Below are 22,502 nucleotides of genomic sequence, written 5' to 3'. Positions count from 1 at the left end.
CTTTCTCCCTGGAGATAGTGACCAGCTGGGGTTAACCTGTGTACCCAGGACCCAGGCTGGGCCAGGCACGGAGCAGATCTTCCTTCCCTGTTTGTTGAGTACTAGTTGCATAGTATGTTTGCTGATGTTTTCTGGAAGTTACAATACAGATTAGCTCATGTCTGTGGATCAACATGTTTCCTTTTGTTTCCCTAGGACTGTAGTCACTGTTGTTCCTTTTTTTTTTTTTTTTTGAGACGGAGTCTTGCTCAGTTGCCAGGCTGGAGTATAGCGGCAGGATCTCGGCTCACTGCAACCTCCACCTCCCAGGTTCAAGCAATTCTCCTGCCTCAGCCTCCTGAGTAACTGGGACTAGAGGCACGCACCACAACATCCAGCTAATTTTTATATTTTTAGATTTTTAATTTTGTATTTTTAGAAATAGGGTTTCACCATGTTGGCCAGAATGGCCTCAATCTCTTGACCTCATGATCCACCCGCCTCGGCCTCTCAAACTGCTGGGATTACAGGGGTGAGCCACTGCACCTGGCCTTGTAGTCACAATTTTTCAAAGGACTCAGGCAGAGTGTGTGTGTGTGTGTGTGTGTGTTTAACTAAAAAATAGAAGTGATGGGGTTAAACCTAAATGCCCATTAAATCCTGAAACTGTGAGAGCTTCGACCACTCGATCTGCACCCCTTACTGCGTATGTCTGGCGTTAACATAGGATTTTTAACGCATAGTTGGAAAGGGCCATGGCATCTATAAAGGCAATATGTATTCACTGATGAAAATTAATTATGAATCACATAGTGATTATATTACAGCCAAAGAGAGCACTGTTATTCTATAAAACACTGCAGCAAAATTCCCGCTTCCACTGAGGACAGCAACTGAACGTTTCAGATAATTGTGCTTCTGAAGTGAGCTGAACCCTGAATAACAGACAGGTGAGTAACAATACAGTGAAGCCTAACTCCCAGGAACTCTCACTGCACAGACCCTTGAAATACTCAAGTGCACACAACTAGTCCATTTTATTGCACAAAACAGTTGCAATAAAAGGACCCACTATTATCTAGGGTGACTATCTTTTTTTTTTTTTTTTACCACTGTTGGTTCCTGGAAATGAAATAGGAGAGATAGGAAACTGAGAAATAAGAACATCGGTGAGAGGTCTTTGATTGTAGCAGGGGGAGGCATGCTGTGATGCAGCCGCAGGCCGGTCCCAAGGGCCTTTTTCAGGCCCTGGGTTCCTAGAGACATCAGAAGTGCTCCCGAGGAGGTATAAAGTAGGGAAGGAATTATGCCATCCTGTTCAAAGGCTGCCAGACGGAAGAAAATAAGTGCCTTACAAACTCAGCGGTCCACACTGGGGCCATGGATCTTTCTTTTACTCATTAATTTTTTTTTGAGACAGAGTCTCAGGCACTAGGCTGGAGTGCAGTGGCGAAATCTTGGCTCACTGCAACCTCCGCCTCCTGGCTTCAAGCAATTCTCTTGCTTCAGCCTCCTGAGTAGCTGGGACTACAGGCGTGTGCCATCACGCCCAGCTAATTTTTGTATTTTAGTAGAGACACGGTTTCACTATGTTGGCCAGGATGGGTCTTGATCTCTTGACCTCATGATCTGCCCTCTTCTGGCTCCCAAAGTGCTGGTATTACAGGCATGAGCCACCACACCCAACCTCTAATCCACTTTTACGTGCACAATCTGGGGGCACTAAGCACATTCTCGATGTTGTGCAACTATCATCTCTATTCATTTCCAGAACTTTCTCATCATCCCAAACAGAAACTCTATACTCACCAAACAGTAACTGTCCATTCCCCCTCTCCTCAGCTTTCAGTAACCACCATCCCATTTTCTACGATTTTGTTATTCTAGGGAGGGACCTCACAGAAGAATTATACAATATTTGTCTTTTTGTGTCTGGCTGTATCACTTAGCTCCTTTTCAGGGTTTATCGATGTTGTAGCATGTGTCAGAATTTCACTCTAATTAGAGACTGAATAATATTCCATTGTATGTATATTCCACATTTTATTTATCCACTTATCTCTTGATAGACGTTTGGGTTGTTTTGCCTATTGGCTATTCATAGTGCCGCTATGAATATGGATATACATATACCCTACTTACTATTCTTTGGGGCATATACCGGGGAAGTGGAATCACTGGGTCATATGCTGATTCCATGTTTCACTTTTTAAGGAATCGTCATTCTGTTTTCCAAGGGGGCTTCACCATTTTACCCAGCAACGCACAAACGTTCCCATTTCTTTCTTTTTCTTTTTTTGAGAGTTTCACTCTTGTAGCCCAGGCTGGAGTGCAGTGACTCGATCTCAGCTCACTTCAACCTCCACCTCCCAGGTTCAAGTGATTCTTCTGCCTTAGCATCCCCAGTAGCTGGAACTACAGGTATGTACACCACGCCTGGCTAATTTTTTGCACTTTTAGTAGAGATGGGTTTTCACCATGTTGACCAGGCCAGTCTCGAACCCCTGACCTCAGGTAATCTGCTTTGCCTTGGCCTCCCAAAGTGCTGTGATTACAGGTGTGAGCCACTGAGCCTGGCCAATGGTTCCCATTTCTCCACATCCTCCTCAACATACGTTTTTTTCTGTTTTGTTAATAAAAGCCATCCTAGTGAACGTGAAGTGGTATCTTCTCATGGTTTTGGTTTGTATTTCTCTAATGACCAGTGAGGCCAACCATCTTTTCATGCACTTACTGGCTGCTGGCCATTCATCTACTTTCCTTGGAGAAATGTCTGCTGAGTCTTTGGCCATTTTTGAATTGGATTTTTTGTTTGCAACACCTTAAAAAATAGTATGAAATGATTCACATGTTGGGGGCAAATGGGCTGTATATTTTAAAATGCAGGTAAATTGAAGTGAGAAATAATTTTTGGCTCTCAGGATACGTTGCTTTTAATGTTTTCAAAACAGAATATATTAATAATACTTTTTTTTTTTTTTGAGAGGGAGTCTTGCTCTGTCACCAGGCTGGAGTGCAGTGGTGCAATCTCGACTCACTGCAACCTCCGTCTCCCCGGTCAAGCGATTCTTTCTCCTGCCTCAGCCTCCTGAGTAGCTGGGACTACAGGCGCCTGCCACCACACCCAGCTAATGTTTGTATTTTTAGTAAACGGGGTTCACCATGTTGGCCAGGCTGGTCTTGAACTCCTGACCTCGTGATCCACCCGCCTCGGCCTCCCACAGTGCTGCGATTACAGGCATGAGCCACCGCGCCCGGCCAAGAACATATTAATAATACTTTCTAAGTCAGAATTCAAATTTACATAACACGTGAAAGTGAAGGAGTGATATGGAAAACCGGGCTTTTTGTGGTTACTTCCTGAGAAGAGATGACCACCCAGAGCCAAAGCCTTCCGTGAAATAAGGAAGCAGAAAAATCTCTATTTGTCGTTCTTACAGCTTATGCCTGAGAAACTCCGAAGAACAGGTACTGGTAACCCGGCAGCCTGGCGGTGGTGGCCGCAGTCAGTTTATCCCCCAAAATTAGTTGAGGCGCCACGCCCTTGAGGCAAAACTGCTATAGAGAGAAGCGCCCTGAATATCAGTCTGTGGAGATCCAGGGTTGCCATAAGAGAACCGTGGAGTGTGGGTCCAGAGGGTCCTCGATGGAAGCGCAGCCGAGCTCTCCACGCAGCCGGCCTGGCCCGGCCCTAGGAGGGCCACGTGAAAACCGCGCTGCGGACATGTTAGCCACCGCCTTACAAGGACCAGCGAGCGCAAAAGGCCTGGTCTGCGCTGCCCTCGCAGGTAGGCGGTCTTCAATCATGTTTTAAAATCTTGTTGAGCGATTAATCAGTCATGGATGGTCCCGGCTCTTCCACTGCAGGCCGCACCTGGTGCGCTTTGGCAAACAAGCCGGAGCATCGACTCTCTGCGGCGGGCGGGGGCCAGATTCAGAAAATGTTTAATAAAGACTGGGAGGCCTGGAGCCACGCTCTTTGGGGTGCAGCAAAGGGTCGTGCGGCTCGGGGCCTCTCCTCCAGCCCCCTGGCCCTGGCCGTAAGTTTCCTCGGCTCTGCAGGGCGCGAGGCGCTCGGGGACGGAGGAGGCCACGCCGCGCAGCTGGGTTCGCGGAATGGCGGTCCCTGAGGCCTCCGAAGTCCGGACCTCAGACCCCTCCCACTCCTTTCCTGCCCGACATCTCAATCCCGTTCCTAACATCTCAATAGGGTTTTTAAACAAATCGATCCTAAGGGCTCTGTTCAGCCCACCCAGGGGTTCCTGGAGGACGCACGCCGAACTCAGGATAGTGAGAGTTTGGGGGGCCCTGGGGCGCAGGGAGAAGACGCCACACTCTGCGGCTACCAGGTCCCTTCCGGAGACCGCGCTCGGACGTCGCGGGTCACAGGCAGGGAATTTAGTCCAGGTGCTCGTTGGGCCGCGAGCGGCCGCCGTGCCCCGATCCCCAGGCTCGGTGTGCAGACTCCAAGCTTGAGACGTCAGGGCGCCGTGGGCTGCAGGCCGCCGCGCTAGCCCAGGACCCCGAGCCGCGGGCCCCTACGCCGCAGCGCCTCTCCCTCCTCGAGGCCCGGGCTCCGACTCAACACTGAGCTTCTCAAATGTCCCGGCGAGATCGAGGCAACAAGAGAGAACCCTTTTTTTTTTTTCTTTTTTAAATGTGTAAGAATGTTTTGCTTCTTTTAGGGCACAGTACCGCTGCAAGTTGCAGCACGGAGGGCCCCTTCCCCGAGCACCCACAGCAGTCGCCGCCTCTATGGCACTGTCTCCCGGATCTGGATTTGGGGAGCGCAAGTGCCCCCTGTGGCCGGCCCGGGCCTGACCCCGCGGGCCCGAGAAGGCAGAAGTGGCCGGCGCGGGCTCCCAGGAGGAAGTTGGAGCCCAGGGGCCGGGAAGGGGGCAGGTCGGCGTCGCTGGCTGGGCGGGGCCCCACGGGGCCGAGGCCACCCGGGGCCCGCGTTCCCCCACGTGGCCGGCCGCCCGGTGCCCCACGTGGAAGGGGCGAAGGAGGATGAAGGGCGAGGGGAGCACCGGACCCAGCGCCGCCGCGACAGGACCCCGGCCCCTGCCACCGAGTCCCCCGCGCCTCCGGAGGGCCTCCCGGGCGGGGCCAGGCCAGGGAGTGCCCGCCGCGCCCGGCCCCTCGCCCTCCCGCCCGCCGCGCCCGTGTGCACTTTCGCGGAGCCACTAATCCCCCGAGAGAGCCGATTTGTAGTGAGGAGTATCTGGAGGGGGCGAGGCCGGCCCATGTGGGGTTGTGTCATTGGTTTGCAAAGAGAGACCCCGCCTTTGCCCCCCCCCCCAAAAAAAGGAGCGAGGAGTGAGCGAGCGGCGACCCTCACCTCGCCTCCCGCCTCGCTCCTGCGCAGCCAGCGGGCACCGGGAGCCGCGGCCGGCGCCGCTTCTTTCCTTTCCTTTTCTCTGCGTTTTCCTCCTCCTTCCCGGGAGGAGAAAACAAATAAAGAAGAGCAAATAGCCGGGAGGCGCTCGGCATCCAGGACGTTCCCTCCCCCGATCCAAGTTGGAATTAGCATCCTCTCGGGGGTGAGCACGGCGCGGGGCGGGCGCGGACCGGGGACCCCCAGCGCAGCCCCCTCTAGGCGGGCGGGAGGGCGCGGAGCCGGGACGCGGTGGGGATTGGGAACCGGGTGGGCGGAGGAAGGGGGTGGGGTGGGTGGGGAAGTAGGAAGAGGCTCGGCGGCGAGGGGAGGAGGTGGAAGGGAAGGGAGGGGTAGGGTGGGGAGGGGAGGGGAGGGGAGGGGAGCGGGGGGAGGGTGGGGAGGGCGGGAGGGGGAGGGGCGGGGAGCTGGAGAGATTAAGTTTTTGTGTGTGTGTCCCTGTGTGCGTGTGTCATTTTAAGGTGGCTCGGGAGCGGCCCGGAGGAGCCGGCGGCGGCCCGAGGAGCGAGGGACCGAACCGGGAGCCATGCCGCGCTGAGGGGGGGCTGCACAGCCGCCGCCACCGCCACCGCCGCCGGGTGGGGTGGGAGGGGCGGGAGCCGCCGCCGCCGCCTCCAGGGTGGGCGCCTTTCGCTGTGGACGCCGACCGTCCGGGACGAGGTAAGGGGGGCCCCAGGGGAGGGCTGCGGTCCCCGCCGCCCCCGCCTCACCTGCGGCCGCGGGCTGGGGGCGCCGCGCCCGCGCCTCACTGCGCCACTCGGGGAGGAGGAGGAGAAGGAAGAGGGCGAAGGACACCGAGCCGGCATCCGAGGACATCTTTGGTCCGTGCCCCGGGCCCCGTGTTCTTCCTCGGCGCCGGGGGTGGACGCTGGCCCGGGGGTCCCCGCCCGCCCCCGCCGCCGATTGCGCCCGCTGGCCGCGGTTTGCGCCAGGATTTTTGTTGTTGTGATGAGAGTTGATGAATGCGAAGTAGGCGGTCACCTTCCTTCCCATCAGGGTTGGAAAAAAAAAAAAAGAAAGAAACCCCGAGCGCGGCGGCGTCCGGAGGGCAGGGGCGGCGGCGGCGTCTCGGCGATGGTTCCCTGGGCACCCTCGGCTCCTGCTCCCTGAGCCCGGTGGGTGCGCGCGCGGGGGCCGCCGGCGACCCAGGCCGAGCGCGCGACGCGCCGCGGGGACAATACGGCCGGATCTCCGGGGAACAGGAGTCCGAGCGCGCCGTGGTGCGGCGGGCCTTGCGCCTACGAGGCAGGGGGGTGCGCAGAAGAGGGGGTCCGTGGGGAAGTCGGGGCGCGAGCGGCTCGCGGTTCCCGGGGGCGCTGCCCCTACCGGCGGGGGATCCCGCGCGGCGCCCCGGGAGCGCAAGTGAAAGACGGGAAAGGAGGCGAAGTGGAACCCTTTTGTTTTGCCGGTCCCGCATTGTTGGCTTCTCCGGGCAGCCGGGCCACATCTGCTGCCGCCGCCGCCACTGCCGCGCGGGGCTCGGCCCGCCAAAGTCGCGGCGGGGCGGGGGGCCTGGGCGGGCCGGGCTGCGGACGCGGGCGGGGCCGGGCATTTCCTCTGCCCGGCCGCGCTCCCGCGGGCACCACTTCCTCCTCGCCCGCCGCCGCCGCCGCCGGGAGCCCGGCCCGCCCGCCTCCCCCACCTTCCCCGCCCGGGCGGCACTTTTCGGGTGGGGCGAATCAAAAAGAAAAAGTTTAGCAGGAGGGGCCGGCTAGGGCGCGCCCCGGGCGGCGGGGACCCGGTGCAGCGCAGGGACAGCCGGGCCGCCGCGGTCCCTCCTCCTCCCAGCCCTCCCCGGCGCCGGACGGCCCCGCGCGGCCGAGGGGAAGCGCCTTTCTTTCTCTCCCTCGCGCTGCCCTCAGCGCCCCGGGCGAGTTGGGCAGAGGCGCGCGGGAGCCGGGGCGCGCCTGGGCCTTTCTCAAGCGGGAGGCCCGGCGGCGTGGCGGGTCGCCTGCAGCCCACGCCGCGCCCTGGGGCTCGGAGGCCGCGAGCCCAAGAGCTCGGCGCGGTCACCGCGGGCAGCGCCGAGACACACGCGCGCACACACTCCTTCCCGTGGCTCGCTTTCCGCCGGCGACGACGGTCGCGGACACGGAGTGAGCGTGTGCGCGCGAGTGTTTGTGGTTGTCCCCCCTCCCCCGCCCGGTACTTTTTCCGGAGGCGGCCCAAGCGGCAGTTGGCTGCAGAGGACCCCACGTTTAGGATTTTGTAGGGAAGAGGAGGAATTTTTCGTAGAAATCCCCGCTCGCTCTGCGTGCTCGCGGTGGAGGCTGCTGGCCATGGCCTACGTCGTCACACCGGGCTTCCTTGCCCTGACCGGGGTAAACAATCCTCTGTGTATTTACCCCCTTTTTTCTTTAAAGATTGGTGATCGGGTTAAGTTCTTAGAGAGTCTGATGCGAGTGGCTGGAAGGATAGACAAGAGAATTCTATTCTATAAATATGCATTGGGAATTTAAAATGCTAAACGCCTTATTTGCAATTCTGTTGGATATTCTAGAGACTGGTATATTTTTATCTGACATGGATAATTTTGAGGGGACGTTATATTTTGGGGAAGTTTACAAAGTGATTCTTTCTGCTTTTCTAACTTGGGCGAAATACATCGACTCATAGCACTCTTTCAAAAAAGATCGCTTTCTCTACTAGGTGTTTGGGTTCGAAGACAGTTTAAAAATTACCTCGTGTTCTGTACCTAAGACTGCTGTTTTGCCGCAAGGATTCTCCGAGTAGAAGTGGGTGGTTTACATGTACTTTGAGAATTGAGGTTTTGAACCCCTCCTTTTTTTTAATAATATAAATCTTTTCTATTTTGAAGTAATGAGACTTTAAAGGATCTTGTTTTCATAATCACTTGATTTCAAAGGGTACTTCTTAGAGCAATTACAAAATAGTAGTCAAAATGTTAATTAAACATTTTCAGTCATAGCTGCTTTAATATTGAAACAGAATTTTTTTTTCTTTAGCAGAGACTGTATCATAGAGTTGAAACACTAAATATTCTTTTGTCTGGCATCGGATCTCTGAACTGCTCTGACATTCTCCTGAAAAACCTCTAGTGCCCTTTTTATTGCCCCCAAAAGAAAAGTTAATGAGATGGTAGATTTCAAGCAAAAAAGCAGGCCCTCTTTCTTGCAAAATATGCTTACAGTTGCCATTGAAGTTGGATGTTAGCCGTGAATGCACTTGCCTTTAATGAAACCAGTTTAATCGTTCACACTTGATCAAGTATAACATGAGCAAACAAAGGAAATAAGCCAGCATATTTCTGTAGAGTAAGTGTTGATGTTGGGTCACCCCCTCCCCCCACACCCCCTCCACCCCCCGGTAAAAGGGAGGGAGGGATGAAGGCAAAGGGAATTTATGGCGCTGATTGTTTTTTTGTGCCCCCGGGGTGGGGGACCCCAGTTACATCCCGATGGAAAGCAGTTGTTAGAGGGAATTAAAAGATCCTGGGCTTGGAGCTTCTTTTGAACCTGACTAGGTGGTTTTGGTTTAATTCTTTTTCTATTTAGAAAAATAAGGTAAAGAGTATGCTGACTCCCTCTCCATCTTTTTTTTAAACCCCAGCCTGACAACCCCCTCTCTTAATTGTACCTTAATAAGACTCTGCAGGTTGAGTGCAGAACCCTGTGAGTTATTTACGGTTTCGCTTGGGAGCTTTGAAACTGACCCTTGAATGGGTGTTCTCCTGCAGGGAGGGGCAGGGTGAATTACCTTTTCTTAACTGATTTTAAAAAGCCTCATTGTCCCTAAAAGTCATTTCCTTGCTTGAGTTGCAGTTTATGTGTGGGACTTAATCATCAATTCAGTGAAGAGATATTTGCAAAGTATGTCTCTCTAAAGTTAAGAAAGTAAGAAAGTTAGGCTACCTAAAAACAAGCACTACTGCCATTGTAAAAACACACCAGTGACATACTTGGTGAGATATTTTGGCCTTTTGAGACTCGGGGCACACCTGTTCCTGTCCCTGCCAAGTTGTGTGTGCTTTCCCTGCCATTGTTAATGTGGTCGTGTACACAAGATGAAACAGTAAAACTTGCTATCTGTATAATTATTAACTAGTTCGTCAGTTACCCTTTCAGAGAATAATCAATAACTTCACTCTTAACTTTTAAAACTCCAAATAGAACTTTTACTCCTTAAGTCTGGACAGTGTTTCAAAGAGAGATTAAATGAAGCAAACAAACAGCAACAACAAACAACAAAACCAGAAAATCAACCGGGAACTTTTTTTTAACTTCGGAGTACCTAGCTACAAGGTAAAGAAATGATGAATGTATATAGTGTGTACTGAACATGCAAAGCACTGGATTTTAAAATGATATTTTTATTTCCACCATGGCTGTAAACATGCAAACGGCTCACACTATTTGAAATCCTTGAGCTTCACGGATTAAAAAAAAAAAAACCACAAAGGACACCTCTGAGGGAGCAGCCCCGCTGAGATCTAGCACCAGAATGCCATTTGCCAACAGTTCACTAACACCATGAATCATTTTTGAAGGCAAAGTTACACCCTTTGCACTTAATGCTTTCCCTAAATGGAAAAAATTTAGAGTTTTACAGCAATGGTAGAATGGTGGCTCCAGTTGTCATTTTTTACCACTGTCAATTTCCATAGAGTGGGACTGTCATCATAATGTATGTGCGGTGTAGCCTGGATCCCTCTGTTAATCTGTCGGGGGAAAGCAGCAGCCTTAGTGTCCTGTGGCCCTGAATCAGGCCACAAATACATACTCATACATGCTTGGGAAGGGAAATCTATCAGTTGGACAGGGCTCAACTCAGGTAATATTTCCACTTTGAGATGATCGTAGCTCTGTTACACAGCATGGAGCACATTTTTGTAGTAACTAAAAAATGGGAGGAAAAAGAAGTATTTGTACTTCATGGAAGTGACCCCATGTGGTGAAATCTCGCGGGTGTCTTCCCCAATAATCTTTCCGTGAATTGCTAGCTGAGGAATGCCTGTGTGAACTTTCCCTGCTGAAAACTCAGTGGGCACATGAAATGCTGGAATGGATACGCTCTCAGAGGGTATGCTGCTGGGGCAGATATCAGTTTTCTCCCTTACCAGCTGGTGAGCATGTCCCAATTTACACTGCTACAAGTTAAAGTTACAGCACTCCTGGAAAGAAGGGGAAATGCAAGGCCTCTCCTCCCCACCTCATCTTTTGAAGTTAATTTTCATTCAAGTTTGTGTTTGATGGAATATGTATCAAAGACTTATGAAAGGGTTTTTTTTTATTAATCCTATCTCGGGGTTTGGAAAATTATATTTAATAATTGCTAAAAACTTCAGAACCATTTTAAAGGTGTTCAGTGGTTCTTTTGATCATGATTTAATGGAGAGTGTCCAAAAGCCATCAATGTGACTCTAATGAAATTCACAAATGAATGTTTGGGCATAATCTGGAGTTTGCTTTTAGCTATCATTATTAATGTTTAAAGCCTAAATTATGGCTGCACTTGGGCATTCAGAACTTTGCCTGTGAAAAGAAGGGCTTTGCACATTGTGTAAAAAAAAAAAAGGGGGATTCACAAATGAATACAGAATGTACAATAGGGAGAGAGCCAGGCCATTGTTTGTGTGGAATGTTGACCATGGGAGCCAAGGGGTAGTTTTGCCTTCATTCTTCTAACTGGAGAACACAGAAACCTCAGGAGCTGCAGACAGGATGGGAACCGGGGCCACATTCATCTCTGCCAGGCATGGAGATTTGGCCTGCCCCCTTTCCAGAGTTTTTCTTAGAAGATGATCTTTTCTGGACTGCTAAGGAACGTCGTGTGCTTTCTCTTCTCAATTATCTGCTTTTTTGGGGAATGATTCTAACAGCAGATAGTAGATTCTCAAGGAAAGTGTAAACAGACCTTTTCTACCGCCTCGAAATGTGATTTTAGGAAATGATATTCAACATCAGAAAGGAGGCATCTTAAGTCTCAGGAAGAAGTTGTGTTTATTTCTACTCCTCTCCTGACTTGAAAGTAGTTTTTAATCTGTTGGTAGCATTAGGGAGAGTGCAGCTAAAATAAGTTTTTGCTGGATGTTCATGTTTTTTGGAGCTGCTGCCGTGTCAGAAAAAACTCCTCCCCTACTCACAAAGGCCTCCTGCTTCCACATGGGAGCTGAGGTCCCACAGTGGAACCAGCTCTGTAGCTTAAGGGAGGAGCATTGCTGGCCCCCGCTTTCGAACCCTCACCTCAAGTGGAATATGGACATAATATGTATATCGTTCACCATTGTTGGCGACTGAAGCCTGTTCAGTTTTTTAGCATCTACACTCAGTGAGAACCGATTGCACTTTGCATTTGTATCTAGCCTAGTCCCCCCCTCCGTGAATGTTTTAGAAGTGATCAGCTTTAGCTGTTTACCTAACTGAATGTGACAGATGCTTGCCTAGAGTTTGCTGAATAATCACAAAAACTGTGATGAAATTGTTGGGATCTTATTTATGGGACAGGGGATGATTCTGGTTCTATAGAGAATTGTGACTTTTGGTTGGTGTTTAAAGGATGGGAACCCTGAATAGTTGGCTGTTGTCTGCCCCGATCCTGGTGGCCAGCCTTGCCTTTGGTTGTGTTGGCTTCTGTGAATCCGGAAAAGCCCTGGAGGTGGGGGCCGGGGAAAGGAGAGGGCTGGGTTTTTTATCCAGGGGGTTCTAAAAATTCTTCTCACAAAATACAGAAATATGCACCTTCCATTGTATTGCTGATTTGTGCTTCCTTCAAAGCTCTCTGATCAGCAGAAATGTGCTTCTTGCATTAAAACACGTCCTTAATTATAACTAAAAGAAACTGTCAGCTGCCTCAAAGATTGTCTGGAAATAGTGGCAATATTTCTGTGTCTCATTCCAGCCCACGTTGTGGCAGAAGCTTGGAGGGGCCACGTTAAGGGATGTGCCACAGAGACGAGCTATGTAGGTTTTTCTGCAGTACAGGCGAGCTCAGGGCTTGGAAAGTCCAGCTTATGGTGGCTGCGCTCCAGCCATGCCTGAAATCTGGCCTCCAGCAATCTGTCCAAGCCCAGGACAAACAAAAACTTCGTTATGGAGTCACGGAATCTGAGGAAGTTTCTCTGGAAGGAACCGAAGACTTAGACCACGGAGATCAACTCCTCTGCCTAATGGGGTTTTTCTTTTTCCACGATGGCAATTTAAAAATATTATCTATAAAGTAAGGCTAGCCAGGAATCGTTTTATAGGTGTAAGTGGCCAGAATCTAACCTGGAAGTGATAGTACTGTATCTACCCCAGGTGTGTGTGTAGCAGGGGAAGGGTGGAGAGGAGAAAGAGTTTGGAGGGGGTAAACCACATTTGAGGTTTCTCTGCTGGAGGGGGTTGAAAGGGCAGGAGGGAGTTTGTGCACCTTTCCTTTTAAATGAACTCTAGCTGTGAGTTGATTATTTTGCTGATGGATAGTCTTTAGTGCAGTCTAGAAGTGCAAACAAAGTCAGCTTAACCGCCGCTTGTTCAGATCCTGGGAGGCCAAGGGAAGGGGTGGGGCTGTTCTTGCAAATCCATCTGGATCCTGGACACCCCACTTGGTGTTGCCGCGGCCGGCTCGCAGGCCTGCCCACCTGGAGTACCGCCAGAGCCAGCAGCGGGCAGGGCCTGAGAGAGCTCTTAAAGCCATGTCCCAGGAACGGTGGAGGGAACTGAGAATGTTCAGCCTGGAGTAGAGAAGCCCCTGGGGAGCCCAGCATCGTCCTCGGTGCGGTCATGTGGCCTTGCTTTGCTGGGAACAGGGAGGCCTTGCTGTTGGAGCTGCCGGGCCAGATGGGCTGCGTGGGCTCCTGGCACTGGCAGAACTTGGCTGACCATTGGCTCCCAGTGCTGGCCGAGACTCTGCAAACACCCCAGACCCTGATGGAGACTCAGGCTTTGGGAGGACCTCCTAATGAGCTGGGGAGGATGCTGTTTTCTTCCCAGTGTGAGTGACCAGGAATCTTAGAGTTTTTCCCTTCCTCCAGACATTCAGCTGTGGTCTGCACTCTGGACTGCTCCATCTGCCCTGTGGTCTGGATGGAGCTGGAGGCTCAGGGTGGATGCCCAGCTGACCTGACATTTCCCACCCATATTCCTTAGTGTTCAGGAGCAGGCAGAGACAGACCTGATTCCTTCATCTCAGGGCTTTCAGATTACCGAATAGAAGTCGCACTGGGAGGGCAATCAATAAAGAGTATATTTTGCTGCACAGATACCAATATGCACATGTAAGTGCCTACAAGTAAAATCTGGGAATGTTTTTGATCTTAAAAACATTTCACAGTCATTAATCTTCACGACGCTCCTGCGGGCTGGGTAAATAGAGCAATTCCTATTTTATGCCAGGAAGAAATATTGAATTGCCTCCTCATAAAGAGGCTGTTTTCCTCCTTGTTCCTGTGGCTCGCGGGGTGGGGGGCCTGGGGCGCCGCGAACCCCAGCGATCGGCTGAGACCGACTCCAGGACGACTTCCGGTGTCCTGCGCGACCTTCTGCCGCGGGGAGGGCCGGCCCACCACACCTGGCCGCGCTCTACCTGGAGGGGGCGGGGTCTCCCGCGTCTCCCGGACCGCGGGGGTGTCCCACCCTGCTGCGAGGACCTGCCTGCGGGCCTCCTGCGCTCGGGGGTTCCCGGCTCCCGAGCCCCATGCCTGGGGTCCGCCAGTCGCCTCCCGGCAGGTGGACCCGGAGGCCCCGCCCCAGCCGTGCCCTCTTTCCCCGCGGGACACCTGGCGGCCCCGCCGCGGGCCGCCCACCTGACACCCCCGGGCGCCCCCTCGCGTCTCGCCTTTTCACTTGTAAATAGAGCTGCTTCCCGCCGCGGGGAAGTCGTTGAGAGGTGTGAGAATGCGCCCTGCCCCCCGTGCCCACTTCCTCCTCCCCCCGCCCCGCTGGCCTTTGTGCTGGGCGGGCCCGCTCGGACCCGGGGCGGCGGGGGTCCAGCCTGACGCCTCCTCTGGCCAGGAGGGTCGCCGGCGCCCCTCGGGTCCGCGGGGCCCCGGCAAGGGAGGAGCCTCGAGACCACGCCGGACACGAGGGTGGGCCCCCAGCCCGCGCCCGAGGCCCAGAGCAGGGGCAGGAACCCGGCCGCACTGGGCCGGAGCCGCCTCCACGCCCCAGCGGTCGCGGACTCCGGGCGCTCCAGACCTGGGGTCGGGGTGAGGTTCGTTGACTGACTGCGCGATGGTGGCTGAGTTTCAAACAAACGGTAAACAGCGGCATCGTTTCCACTTGACGGGCTGGGGATCTCGTCTCCTGGGCAGTGTTTTGGATAACCTTCGAATCTAGGTGTTTCCCTGTAGTACAAACGGCGCAGTGTCAGTTGCTGTGGGAAACAGCGAGGGCCACTGAGACCTTCGGCAGAATTCCACTTCAAGGACGACTGACATTTGCACGCCTCTGCTGCGTTCTCTGCTGCTCACTCCGGCGGCTCTCAGTCCCTGAGCCTGGCGAGGCCTGTGACTGGAGGTTGTCCGGGCGCTGAGTGGTAGGACTGCGGTCTGGCCCGTCCCGTCTTGCACCCGCCTTCTCCTTGGAGGAATTTCTGTGTTCGCCTCTTTCTATCTTTTACAGACTTAATTTGGTGCTCCGGGAATGTATGCAGCCGTTCAGGTGCGCTCTACTTGTTCAGGTAACTAGGGAACGACCATTTCTTGAGCACTGGTGTCCGGCACTAGCTCTCTAGGTGTGTTGTTGGGTTTCATTGTCACAAGGTGGGGTGATGTCTGAGGAGGCACTTGGGGGACTTGCCTGAGTTGGTTGGGTGTCCCTCCGCGGTCGGAGGAGGAACTCCTTCTGCCTGGGCTGAGCCTCTTTCCTTGGCCACCCTGAGATCAGAGTTCAGGGGACGTGAGAGCCGGCCCGGTTTCCCCAGGATTCATATGAACTTTTCAGACACAGGTATCTTTCTCAGGCCCAGAGCTGCTTTCCAGGGCACACGGAGCTAGAAGTCTGCCCGGTCTTCATTTGGTTTCATGAGTGATCATTTTGTTAGGAAGTAACAATTCAATGCCCCGGAGGGGTTTCTAGATCATTTCCTGATCTAGGGTGTTTTAAATCCCTGCTCTTTTGGAGCAGAACACGTGGCTCCTGTTTAAAAGCCTGAGGCAGGCAGGCCTCATTGGATACATGGGTCAGACTCTCTGGATCACCGACTCACTCTGTCCAGGCAGAGGCCAGACACCTGCCTTGAGATGGGCTCTCCAGCGCCCAGCATGGGGCTGCCCTCAGAGTCCCTGTTTCACCAATCAGGGACAGGGCACTTAGGTGATGAAGTCTAGCTAGTTACTTCCAACTCCACCTGGCTTCTCTGTGGCTGACCGAGGCTACTTGTGGCCTTTGACCGGGACATGGGAATGTCTGCAGACAGCTTAGATCGCTTTTTTCCTCCCAAGTTGTTTCTCCCTTGCCCTTGTCTGTGTCTCTGATGCAACACCGCCCCCCACTCCAAGAGCACATGGGCACTTGGGGTTCTGTGGGTGGCTCTCTTAGTGCTTAGGGGTTTCTTGTGGTAAATGGGATTTAGTGGCCAGGTATCATTTTGTAAGTAGGTAAGACTATCAATAGGTTAAGACCATGTTTGTGGTCTGGGATAGAGTGATCTCAGCCAGAGTCTTCTCAGAAGCCCCCTCTATCCCCCACCTCCCTCGAGGGAGGGCTTGGGTCCGTGGGATGCCCCCCTCCCCCGCACTGGTTGCTCCTGGCTTTCAACCGGATCCACGTGCATTCCTTAAATAGCATCTGTTTCCTTGTTCCACATTGGGGAGCTGGGGGTAAGAGACAGGGAAGATGCTTAGGATTTCCCCTCAGTGGGATGGTGTGTTTGCACCACTCCTGTGAAAACCAGGGAGAAACGAGATTTTGTTGGGCGAGCGTCCTTTGGGTCACTGCTCTGCATTTGTGTGGTGTGGGCCTTAGAAAGGAATTTGAACAAATACTCCTGAACAAAGGGAACAGCCTGCTTTTCAAAGAGGCTATCAGAGAACTGAAAGGGAATGGCACACACTGGGGTGTGTCTTGAAATCCAGAGACCAGCCCCACTTGGGTGAGTAACTCAAACCAGCAGGGCACCCAGAGCAGGTGATGGCGGGAGCTCCCAGGCTGACCTTGGCTTTCTGTAGAGGGTAAGGTCCCCATAAGGTGGAGGTTTTCCTGAAAAACAGGCTTTTCTTTATAAGATTACCTTCCTGTTCTACGACGCTTCTCTTCTCGTGAACACGTGTGTGCTTGTGAGCACATGTGTCTTCTGGAAACCTTGGTCCTTGCTGGGCCTCCGGTGGGGCCGGGGCGGTGGGGGTTTGGGGTGTCCCCTCCGCCTCCATCTCACCCTTTGGGTTGTGCTCTGTCTTGTGGATGACTCAAGGAAGTAATGGGAGGTATCTCTTGACAAATCAGTCATGTTAGTCCTGGTGTCCTGGCTCAGCTCCAGCTTGGGTAGTGATTAGATTCTGTCTATTTTAAGTACCCCCTGCAGTTTTTAAACAGGTCTCTGTTCCGCTTCACTCCACCTGGAAGAGGGTGGTGGGGCCAGCAGCAGCCCCGGGCCAGCCCTCTCCTCTCCTTGGTGCCTCAGTGGGTCACTGAGAAGGGGGGAGCTGCTTTCTCCGAGGCTGTTGCTTGCAGAGTGAAGGTGGCGTCTAAGCATGAGAATGACTGCGGCATGCAGGTTCCCGTGAAGAGCCGGGCCTTGTGGGTGGTCTTCCCGAGCCCGTGTCGTGTCTGTGGTGTGTCCCCTGTCGTGTTCCAGGTTTCAGGAATCCTTTGCGCTGGGCAGAAGATCTGCTGAGCTGGCATCCAGGTTCCTCCAGCAAAACACGGGGCAGGTGTTGGACCTGCTGCGGCTCTGAGCCAGCGAGCCCCGATTCCCCAGGACCCTGTTACCCAGCCCTGGCATCCGCAGAGTCTGTTCATTTCCTCGCTCCTCCACGCCGCAAGCTTTTCTCTCAGGGTTGAGGATTCTTTTTCCTCCTATTGCACTCATCCTTCTCATTTCTCAAGTAAGCCTAGGATTAAGAATGGGGCTTCAGCTGACAAAAGCCAGGAGATTTCACAGTTAAGTTGGAATTCTCTCTGCAGTGATGTCTTCCTCAGCATTTAAGGAAGGCCTTGAATAGTGGGTGGCTTTTTTCTGTCCTAAATTGGCCACATGGCTCCAAATAGTGGGGCAAAGGAAGACCTCCAAGTCATTTGCGTTTTTTTCATGGTAAATTCGGGGGTGTCTTAGTTGGGGATCTCATGTCCACAGAAGATGAAGGGAGGGGGGTTGTCACTCAACCCAGCTGTGCTTTTTGGTTCCTGGTTGTGTTCCAGCCAGACCTGAGAGCTTAGAAGCAAATCCCATATGTTACTGGGCCCCTCAGAGTAGTCCTTTAAAATATCTCTCAGCAAGAAAGCTTAAGGGGGAATTTTCCTAATTCTCTTTGGTGGGCGGCAGAGTCTGCTTCCCTGTGGTTAGTGGGAAGGGGCTGGAGCAGCTCAGGGCCACCTTTTCGGCCCCGCCCCCATCTGGGAGTTTTGCAGCCTGCTGGTTATTGGCATGTCGGGGTCCTGGCTCAAATCCAAAAGTTTTGCTCTAGGGGCCCCAGCAGTGTGTAACTGCTACGTTATCTGCTCACTTTGGTGGCTGGTGACGAGAGAGGTCCCCCTGGAGGGTTATGAATGTCTTTTCCTTTCAAAAACTGAGTCTGGGCCGTAGGAGAGATGGTCCTGCCGTCCCAGAGCTTCGCAGAGGCATGAGATACAAGGGCGACAGACTGTTCTGGGAAGTGTGGCAAAGGCGGGATGAAGGAAATGCCGGACTCCTCTCTCACAGGCTCTAAAGCTGTAAAATGAGGGTGAGGAGACGGTGTGTTGTAAGGATTCCGTGAGGTAATGTTTATAAAGCCCTTAGAACTGGCCTGACATGTGTCTATTTAAAAAACAATTTGTTTTTGAGATGGGGGTTTCACTCTGTCGCCCAGGTTTGGAGCGCAGTGGCTCAATCATGGCTCCCTGCACTCGAGCGATTTTCCCATCTCAGCCTCCCAAGTAGCTGGGACCACAGGTACACGGCACCACACTTGGCTAGCTTTTGTATTTTTTGTGGAGTTGGGGTTTGCTGTGTTGCCCTGGGCGATCATGAACTCCTGAGCTCAAGCAATCCTCCCCCCTTGGCCTCCCAAAAGTGTTGGGATGACAGGCATGAGCCACCGAGCCTGTCATGGTGCTGTGTTGAAAATACTGGCGGATGTCCCGTCCTGGGGTGGGGAAGGGGAGTGGCTGGCGGGGCTGGCTGAGTTTGTGAGCAGTGTTGATTCCTGGGGCCCAAAGAGGTGAACAGAAAACTGTTCACGAGGTTAATTTTAGTCTGTGGGATGTTACTACGTATTAGGTCACTCCAAGAAATGCCCAGTAAAATATTTACTTTCTATTTAAGACCTACTTTCTCTTCCTGGAGAAGGAAGAACTGCCTTGCCTGGGTGGGGGTCCAGAGTCGTCTGCCCCGGCCACCCTGCCCGGGTGGAGCCTGTTGAGAGGGGTGGCTCAGGTTTGAATCCTCCACTGCTGAGAGCTCAGCAGCACCTTTCCGGAGCGCATAAGCCACAGCGAACTCGGGCATGACCGGCCACATTCCAAAGAGCGTGTTTGTTCAGGAAAAGGAACTGTCTCTGCCCCTCCCTCTGTGTACATGTCTTCATAGCTCCCTTCTCCCTTGCGGGTCCCTGAGGAGTGGGTGTGTTCACCGGTCAGTGGTCAGGGCCATCGACTTGCGTGGTGGCATCCTGTTTGTTTTCTTGTGGGTGCTCAGTCAGTAGCAGCTGTGGTGACTGGACCAGGTGCAGCTGGGTGGCAGATTTGCTGTGGATGTTTCAGCATGTTCCTGACCCCAGGCCCCGGCAATGCGGTGGTAATTAATCATCTCCTCCTGGGATCTTCATTCACAGATACTGACTGAGCACCCACTAGGGGCCAGGCACAGTGCGCACCAGTGCGCGTCAGCATCACCAGAGGCCTTCTGATTGAAATGTTCAAATAGCCTTCTCTCCGCCCAGCCAGGGTGACTGCTGTGCTTCCTGTGAGGCCCCAGGTGTGAGTAGTAGGTCATGTGTGTGGAATGGCAAGGTGGGGTGAGGAAGGTGCCTGTCCAACACAGTTTGTCACCTTCAGGGTGGGCTTGGTCATTTCATGGGCCAGCAGTTTCTTTGGGTTCAACTCATGCCATTAAAAATCTCACTTGGGGGCTGGGCATGGTTGGTTGCTCATGCCTGTAACCCCAGCAGCTTGGGAGGCTGAGTTGGGTGCATCACCTAAAGTCAGGAGCTTGAGACCAGGCTGGCTAACATGATGAAACCCCGTCTCTACTAAAAATGCAAAAATAATTAGCCAGGCGTGGTGGCACATGCCTGTATTCCCAGTACTCGGGAGCCCAGGAGGCAGAGGTTGCAGTGAGCCAGGATCGTGCTATTGCACTTCAGACTGGGCGACAGAGCGAGACTCTGTCTCAAAAAATAAAATAAAATAAAATCTCACTTGGGGCTGGGTGTGATGGCTATAATCCCAGGACTTTGAAAGGTGGAGGTGGGTCAATCATCTGAGTCCAGGAGTTTGAGACCAGCCTGGCCAACATGGCAAAACCTTGTCTCTTCTAGAAATACAAAAATCAGCCAGGCGTGGTGGTGGGCACCTGTAATTCCAGCTACTCAGAAGGCTAAGGCAGGAGAATTACGTGAACCCGGGAGGTGGAGGTTGCAGTAAGCAGAGATCGCGCCTGGGCAACAAGAGCAAGACTCTTGTCCCCCCCCCCCCCCAAAAAAAAAATTCACTTGGAAAAGCAAAATGGTCCTTGAAAATGCCCTTGAGAAACCACCCGTGCTGGAATGCAAGGGCATCTCAGCTGGCCAGGGACCAGGGGTTGGGGGGCAGAATGTCCTATTCCTCAATTGCAAATCCTGGAGTGTGCACAGTCAGTAAGATGTGGGTGCGTGTGGGAAGTGCTCTGATGCTAGCTGTTTGTTACCATTATTAGTGGGGGTGCTGGTGCTGGTGGTGACAATAGGATTCAGGCAGTCCCAGTAGTTATGGTGGTGTGAATGTCATTAAGAATGACAAACCCTCTTGTCACCTCTTCCTTCTTCCTCCTAGCAGGGAGTAGCTGTTTGCCTTGTTTTATCAGGAGGGAGCAGATAAGTGCTAGCATCCCCTTCTCGCCCTGCCCTGCCCTGCCCCAAGGGACAGCAGATACCTGTAATACAAAGAAGATAGGGTGGGCTTGGAGTGACTCAGTCAGTCCCCAGAGAGGGACCTGGTGCCTGGGGGTGGGGGTGCTCAAGAGGATGGCCTCCGGAGCAGGGGTTTCCCAAGGCACCCCTGGCCAGGAGTCTCCTGAGGCCCCACCCATCATCCCCATGGAGAAGCCCTAACATCTGTATTTTTAGCCAACTCCTCCAGAGGGTGCCTAACGCAGCCAGCCCAAAACCTGCCAACAGCAGCACACAGACTGGCTTTCTTCAAAAACAAACCACTCCCCCAACACACACCCACACACTTGAGTCTAGTTATTGAACATTTGGCATGAAAAATGGTTGAAAGAAGATTTTATATAACTCAAATACACGATTAAATTATTTGAAACTTGGAATACGGATTTCTCCTGTACTCATCCTCATTCTTTGAAGAGGGATTCTCCACCCTCCACCATTACCAGGCGTTCCTAGGACAGCAGGGGAGATGTCCTGTATGTCTGTTAAAATTGGAGCGGGTTCCATGTTCAGATGCACTTGACATTTCACTCTTGACCAGGCAGCAGTGTGTATTGAGATGAGGCTGGGCAGTGTCAGAGCATCCCTGCTAGAAAAGAAATTGGTTTTGCAGATTATATTTTAGTAAAATCCGAACCGCTCAGTGAAGCACACTATTACAATCTATGTACACAAGTCAAAGATGGATGCCACAGAGTCGATGTTTTTCACATTGGCCCGGGTGAGCCTGAACATGGATCAGCAAAAGGTGCATTTACCTCCCTCTGCAGGCAAATACGCCTAACCTTCAGGAGCACCCGGAGGCCCTCACTCATGCTTCCAGCCTGTTTCATTGTGATGCAGGCAGATTGGAGAGGGAGGGCGATACCTTCCGCTTTTTTTGTGATAAATCCATTTTATCTTGATCAGGGAACTTATTAATTAGTAGGCTTCAGGAAGGCTGATAACCTAGCTTGTTTCTGTTTGCAGAAGTACTTTATCATACATTGGCTTATTTTATTTTTAGTAACAACCCTGTTGTGAGGCAGTGTGATTATTTACCACTTGACGAGTCAAGTCGGCAAGCCGCGTAGACGGGGCTCACAGTTAATTAATGATCGGGTGAGTTCCGAACTGGTTCTCCTCCACCAGTACCAAGCTGTCCAGAGAATGGCTGTGTATTCAGATAACCCTCTTCTAGGGATGAGCGGGTATGTGCAAATTTGAAGGCCAGAAGGGAGGCAGGAGAATCCAGTTTCAAGAGTCTGGAGCCTTTGGCAAGAGTCCCCCATGTTGAAAGGTGAACTTGAAAGCGTGTCCGTGGGTGTCCTTAGGTGAAGAAGGATTTAAGGGACTCTGTTTGCTCCTTGATAAAAGGTTTGTAGCGGGGCTCTGGGGCAGCAAGGAATTGCTCTTCTTGGTTTGAGTGACTGCTTTCCAGGGAACGTCTGGGTGCTTTTTTTGAATTGCTTGCAGAGCCATTTATGGTGAGAGAAATGATGACCTAACTAATTGGCCCAGGGATAGGTGTTTTGAGGCTCTGTACTGAGGCCTCTATGTAAGGAACTTGTCTGCTTCAATATGGAAAGCGATAGTCTTTGGGGCCCTGGTAGTTTCTTCTGGGGCTGATTTTGAACTTGAGTTAGCAAAGAAATGACTTTATGATTTATGGTGTCTATGAAGAATAGCATACCTATCTGTTTTCACATAGACATCTTAATAGAGATTAAATACAAAATAAAGTGGAATGCATGAATGGAGATATTCCCATAAGCAATATTGTAGTTTTAGGCAGTGTAATTATGTTTTGTACACTTTTCCAATTAAGCAGTTATACATTACTGGGGAAACTAACTTTTGGAGATTCAGAAAAGCTTTAGAATTTAGCAAATCAAATAAAAATAGGTATACAGTATTTTAGAC

At 52.3% G+C, this 22,502-nt stretch overlaps 1 protein-coding gene across 7 annotated transcripts in view; it reads left to right on the top strand.

Annotated features, from left to right (window-relative positions):
* The first annotated feature begins 5,287 nt into the window (after positions 1–5,287).
* The window catches only part of CTBP2 (C-terminal binding protein 2), a 171,675-nt gene continuing 154,460 nt past the window's right edge, over positions 5,288–22,502 (top strand). For 2 of the 7 annotated variants that reach the window (XM_032281964.1, XM_032281959.1), the window contains exon 1: positions 7,435–7,698. The gene's annotated coding sequence lies outside the window, so the exon portion shown is untranslated. Of the gene's footprint in view, positions 5,523–5,791; positions 6,038–6,255; positions 6,493–7,434; positions 7,699–14,349; positions 14,573–22,502 lie in introns of those variants that run through there. The other 5 variants (XM_032281960.1, XM_032281958.1, XM_032281963.1 and 2 more) reach the window with 5 other exon arrangements.

Source organism: Sapajus apella, unplaced genomic scaffold (assembly GCF_009761245.1).
Source record: "Sapajus apella isolate SASKATOON/1434 unplaced genomic scaffold, GSC_monkey_1.0 scaffold13, whole genome shotgun sequence".
In the NCBI taxonomy this organism is placed as follows: domain Eukaryota; kingdom Metazoa; phylum Chordata; class Mammalia; order Primates; family Cebidae; genus Sapajus; species Sapajus apella.
Note: the sequence above shows the minus strand (reverse complement) of the source record. Positions and strands in the feature narration are given on the sequence as shown.